Below are 6,130 nucleotides of genomic sequence, written 5' to 3'. Positions count from 1 at the left end.
TCTCATCAGATTGAATTTTTGATCATTAATGATCATTTGTTCTCCACTAGTATTTGTCTTGTTTTTCTTAAGAATTAAAGCATGAAATTTTTCAGGGTTTCCAATCTTTTCCTTTTGTTCTAACCATGATAAGGTAATTCCCGTTTCTTTTTGCAAGGTATTTACAAGATCACGCATGTTTCTAGAAAAATAAGAAAGTGTATTGTCGTCTGCATAATTATAGAGCGTTGCTTGTTTTATGAGTAGAAATAAGTCACTTATGTAAAAATTGAACAGGACTGGTCCTAGCACAGAGCCCTGGGGTACACCAGACATAACCTCTTGAAAAGAGCTGTATGAATTGTTTATCCGAACACACTGATTTCGTTTTTTGAGATAGGAATAAATTAGAACTAGAGCATTTTCATCAAATCCATACGCATGCAGTTTGGCGATAACCAAATCATATGGGATACAATCGAAAGCTTTCGAAAGATCGATTAAGACTGCACCAACGAAATAGCCATTGTCAAGGCTAGTCTTCCAGTCTTCTATCAAACGTATCAAAACATGTTGGGTTGCAAACGTGCTTATAGAGAGTCGGAAACCCCTTCTATCCAATGATGCCATCTCGGAAGTTGTACCCAGCCACCACAAAAAACCATGTTAAAAATTAACACACAGAATCCTACCGATTCCTTGTGCTTATAGAGAGACGGAAACCCCTTCTATCCAAATGCCCATGGCAAATGATGCCACCTCGGAAGTTGTATCCAGTCACCACAAATAACCATGTTAAAAATTTACACACAGAATCCTACCGATTTCTTGTGCTTATAGAGAGACTGAGACCCCTTCTATCCAAGTGCCCATGGCGAACGATGCCACCTAGGAAGTTGTATTCAGCCACCACAAATAACCATGCTAAAAATTTATACACAGAATCCTACCTATTCCTTGTGCTTATAGAGAGACGGAAACCCCTTCTATCCAAGTGCACATGGCAAACGTTGCCACCTCAATATGATTGTACCCAGCCCCCACAAATAACCATGTTCAGAATTTATACACAGAATCCTACGGATTCTTTGTGCTTATAGAGAGACGGAAACCCCTTCTATCCAAGTGCCCATGGCAAACGATGCCACGTCAGTATGATTGTACCCAGCCCCCACAAATAATCATGTTTAGAATTTATACACAGAATCCTACCGATTCCATATGCTTATAGAAAGACAGAAACCCATGTCAAACGATGACACCTCATTATGATTGTACCATAGTTATGACTATGATTGTACCCAGCCACCACAATTAACCATGTTAAAAATTAATATACAGAATCCTACCGATTCTTTTTGCTTACAGAGAGTCGGAAAACCCCTTCCATCCTAGTGCCCATGACAAATTATGCCATCTCAGTATGATTGTACCCAGCCACCACAAATAATGATGTTAAAAATTGATATACAAAATCCCATCGTTTCCTTGTGCTTATAGAAAGACGGAAGAACCCTTTCCACCCCCCTCCCTCTAAACCTATTGGCCTAGTTAGGCCCCTGACTGCAGTCATACTAAATTGACTGACGATAATAAATGAAAACAACTACCTTAAAATGCCACACATAAAATTAATATAAATTGTTTTTTTTCTACTTACTCTTGTTTAAAGGGGAACTGAAGTGAAAAACGATTTTTTTACCACTGATAAAGGTTCCCGTGCTGATTCCAAAACCGTTTGAATTTTTTTAATACGTTATGTAGTTTTTAAGTTATTAAGTTTTTAAAGTCGAAATTTGCCCTCATCGATGGCGGAGCGAGAACGCGGTCGGACCACTGTGTCACGTGACCTTGTGACGTAAAGTGGTGGACACGAAGAGATGTTTTGATGTAATGTAGTAGTGAGTTTGATAAGGTTCATGACAGATAACAATCGTGAAAATTGTGATAAAAGCATGAAACTTGGTGAAAATATAGAATTCGGTATGCGTAACAAGATAGAATATAGAATCATTTTGGGAAAAAAACCCTTGTGCTATTTTTAGCCTGGAGTACTTGTGCCCAGTACTCAGAATACGTTAGTATGGTAAATCTATTTCTGTTAACTATACAACCATGAAACTTGGCAAACCGACACAATTTGACTTGCTGAAAATGATAAGAATGGTCCCCATCCTCAGAAATACCCCTTGTGCTATTTTTAGACTGGGGTACTTGTGCCCAGTACTCAAAATACGTTAGTATGGTAAATCTATTTCTGTTAACTATACAACCATGAAACTTGGCAAACCGACACAATTTGACTTGCTGAAAATGATAAGAATGGTCCCCATCCTCAGAAATACCCCTTGTGCTATTTTTAGACTGGGGTACTTGTGCCCAGTACTCAAAATACGTTAGTATGGTCAATCTATTTCTGTTAACTATACAACCATGAAACTTGGCAAACCGACACAATTTGACTTGCTGAAAATGATAAGAATGGTCCCCATCCTCAGAAATACCCCTTGTGCTATTTTTAGACTGGGGTACTTGTGCCCAGTACTCAAAATACGTTAGTATGGTCAATCTATTTCTGTTAACTATACAACCATGAAACTTGGCAAACCGACACAATTTGACTTGCTGAAAATGATAAGAATGGTCCCCATCCTCAGAAATACCCCTTGTGCTATTTTTAGACTGGGGTACTTGTGCCCAGTACTCAAAATACGTTAGTATGGTCAATCTATTTCTGTTAACTATACAGCCATGAAACTTGGCAAACCGACACAATTTGACTTGCTGAAAATGATAAGAATGGTCCCCTCCCTCAGAAATACCCCTTGTGCTATTTTTAGACTGGGGTACTTGTGCCCAGTACTCAGAATACATTAGTATGGTAAATCTATTTCTGTTAACTATACAGCCATGAAACTTGGCAAACCCACATAATTTACTTGCAGAAAATGATTGAGTGGTCCCCATTTCAGAAATACCTCTTTCGCTAGTTTTAGAATGGGGGTCCTGTGCCCAGCACTCAGAGGACATAACTATGGTTAATCCATTTCTGTTAGCTTTAAAGCCATGAAACTTGCCGAACCTACACAATCCGATTTGCTGAAAAAGACAAAAGTAGTCCCCCACCTCAGAAATACCCCTTTAAACATGATTTCTCATGCTTTGTCTATAGAACATGATATCAAAGCATTTTCTGGTATAACTCCAGGCACAAAAAACAATTCATACCAGGATGTACATAAAGGAGAAGGATTTAAAGCACAACCATTAAATGATGTATATGTTTCCAAGTTTATTAAAAGACCTTATCTTAACAAAAGATATGTCAGGGTTTCTATCTCATAACTGTTCTATGAAAAATGTTGAGTTGAAGCAAATTTCAGAAAAATATAACCATTGGGCACCAAAAAACTTCATTCTCAAAATTTGAAAACAGTGTATCTAAACAACAGGCAGTGACAGAATACATTAAAAGAACATTGTACTGTGAAGGTAAAACATTTTCTTCTGATTATGTATAAAAAATGTTACCAAGCAGGTGGTACAGGACCATTATTGTAAGAGAAAAACTTTATCAAATCCAAACTATTCTACACATTTGGATGTGAGTAAAATATCAGTGATTTGGCCTAGGGCTGACAAGATTTGGCCATTGCCCCACTAGTTTTAACAAATTTCTAACTTATAACATGACCCCACTAGTTCTAAATTTCTCTTCTTGCTATTATGAACTGAAAGTCTGGTCCCTTTGAATAACCCCTGTATATAACCCTGTACTCCACTGTATTTGTAGTAGGTAGCTGATTTTTGCATTTTCATTGTCTCTCTGCATAATTTTGAAACCCTTGTCTTCTTTGACTAAAGTTCTTTTCTTTACATTTTGTGATAAATTCATACTTAAAGTTGTCCAGTTTTTCCAGCACAAATACCCAAAAACCAGCAAACCATCCATTGATCGGCCACTGTTTGTAGATACCTAGCAAAATGGATATAATTTTAGGTATTAATCTATTTTAGGCATATTTATGCAATTCTATTAAATATTTGACATTTTCGAATTATCAGTCCAAAAATCTTAATTGCAGTAAGATTTAATAATACTTGTCAATGTACAAAAAACAAGCCAGTTCTAAAACCAAAGTGGATTAGGTCGATGTATAAACGTTTTATATCAAAGCAAATATTTATTAAATTGTAACATGTAATAATCCTTATTATTTCAGATTTTAGAAATGGAAAGATTATAATATGTAGCCTACATTCTCAGTTGTATCTTACTTTTTATAAGGATATAAGGAAATTGTGTTTGAGTTGTTCTTGCCTTCATTGTCAGAAAAGAAACAAAGATCGACGTACCATTGATTTACTTCCTCATTTCTACCGACAAAACGAGCATGTCGCGAGAGATAATTCATCCTCATCCTCTGGGATCTCATCGGGCCTAGGCTAATCTTCATCGCCACTTTCACAGTTCCCGTTCGCCCTTGGTAGGGCAAGTACTTCACCACCACATGCTCCAAATTCATCGTCGCTCGATCTTAAGTCTGTTGTCATTCCTGAAGAGCTGTCGTGAAAATTGCGAACTGAAATTCTAACCACTAACCGAATTCCCTCCCTCCGATTCACTCTACTACCTACTACAATGTTGTTTTCGTTGCGATCGGGGCACGTGTCCACGACTTTACGTCAGCGCCTGAAACTTGTCTCCAGACCTCTCCGCCACCGAAATGGAGAAATTTCACACTTCGCGTGGTGAATGCAGGAAAACGAAAAGAAAAACACTAATTTCGTGTCGATATTCGAAATCAGCATGATGAAAACTACTAAATAATTGATTTTCATTTTTCACTTCAGTTCCCCTTTAAATTTATAAAATGATAAAAAAACGTACCTGCATTTTAATATTTAATATTGAATAAGCTTAAAGGAAATGTTATTATATTTTTTTCATGCCCATTGCAAATGCAAATATAATTTTTTCTGTCGAATCTTTCTGGGAAAGTATAAAACGAGAATTTCGTGATACATCTATAACAACGTTTCCTGGCGTTACGGCCTCAGGAAGGATTGCTAGTGGTAGTTTGTCTTCTCTTTGATTTTGGCGCGCAGTTTGAGTGGATGGTTTGCAACGGCTTGAAAGGTATGTTACTCTTGACAAATTACTTTTACTGGCGTTATTAAAGATTTTGGAGTTCCATTTTGGTATTAAGGACCTGGTTTATCGCCAGTGTTTGTAGTAATTGTGCTTGCAGTGGCTCGGAGAACCCAAAGGAGTAATTTTGTAAGTTAGATATTCATTTGAACCAAATTTTAAAGTTTTTTTGAATGATCTGCACCTATTTACCTTTGTTTAATTTATTCCTATGAAAAATATCAGTGCAAAGGAAACATTGCTTTTATACACAACGTTACATTATTTCACTAACTTGATAGAATTAAATTACTTCTACGAATTAAAAAACAGTCTGTTTTAGTATAAATTTTGTTGACAATTGCTGACCATGTTTGAACTTGCCGTAACTTCAAAAATAATCTGTTGAATTTTCGTTTCAGTATCTTGCATAGTTTCAGAGAAAATTGCATTCATACAAAGATAAATCAAGATTTTTTGTTTCATATACAAAAACAGAAATCTAAGGGTTTTCTTTGTACGGTTGAGATTTTACAAAAAACTATGAAACTAAGGAACTAGAAAAAGTCAAAATTATCAATTAGAAAGTCAACCACACCAGAAGAACAAGTTTTTGGGACATTTAAAAACACTTTTGAGTTCTCAACTGCCGCTGAAATTTTGAAATTACAAAGTATTTGAGGAATTTTTTCAAGCTACAATATGAAAACTAACATTTCAATTGTGAAAAAACATGAACCAAATATTTTGTTGACGATTGCTGACCATATTTGAACTCGCCGTACCTTCAAGAATAATCTGTTGAATTTTCGTTTCAGTATCTTGCATAGTTTCAGAGAGAATTGCATTCATACAAAGATAAATCAAGATTTTTGTTTCATATACAAAAACAGAAATCTAAGGGTTTACTTTGTACGGTTGAGATTTTACACAAAACTATGAAACTAAGGAACTAGAAAAAGTCAAGATTATCAATTAGAAAGTCAACCACACCAGAAAAACAAGTTTTTGGGACATTTA

At 36.0% G+C, this 6,130-nt stretch overlaps 1 long non-coding RNA gene across 1 annotated transcript; it reads right to left on the bottom strand.

The window, feature by feature from the left end:
- Window positions 1-1,646: 1,646 nt before the first annotated feature.
- LOC148957170 (uncharacterized) lies at window positions 1,647-4,843 on the bottom strand. The gene is made up of 2 exons (XR_016145260.1): window positions 4,336-4,843; window positions 1,647-3,955 (listed from the first exon to the last, which is right to left on the bottom strand). It is a non-coding gene; the product is annotated as an uncharacterized LOC148957170 (long non-coding RNA).
- Between the last annotated feature and the right edge of the window lie 1,287 nt (window positions 4,844-6,130).

The sequence above is a fragment of the Rhopilema esculentum genome, unplaced genomic scaffold (assembly GCF_057945365.1).
Source record: "Rhopilema esculentum isolate cy_ngs unplaced genomic scaffold, ASM5794536v1 HiC_scaffold_36, whole genome shotgun sequence".
NCBI lineage: Eukaryota > Metazoa > Cnidaria > Scyphozoa > Rhizostomeae > Rhizostomatidae > Rhopilema > Rhopilema esculentum.
The sequence above is the reverse complement of the archived record's forward strand: the minus strand, read 5'-3'. Positions and strand labels throughout refer to the sequence as shown.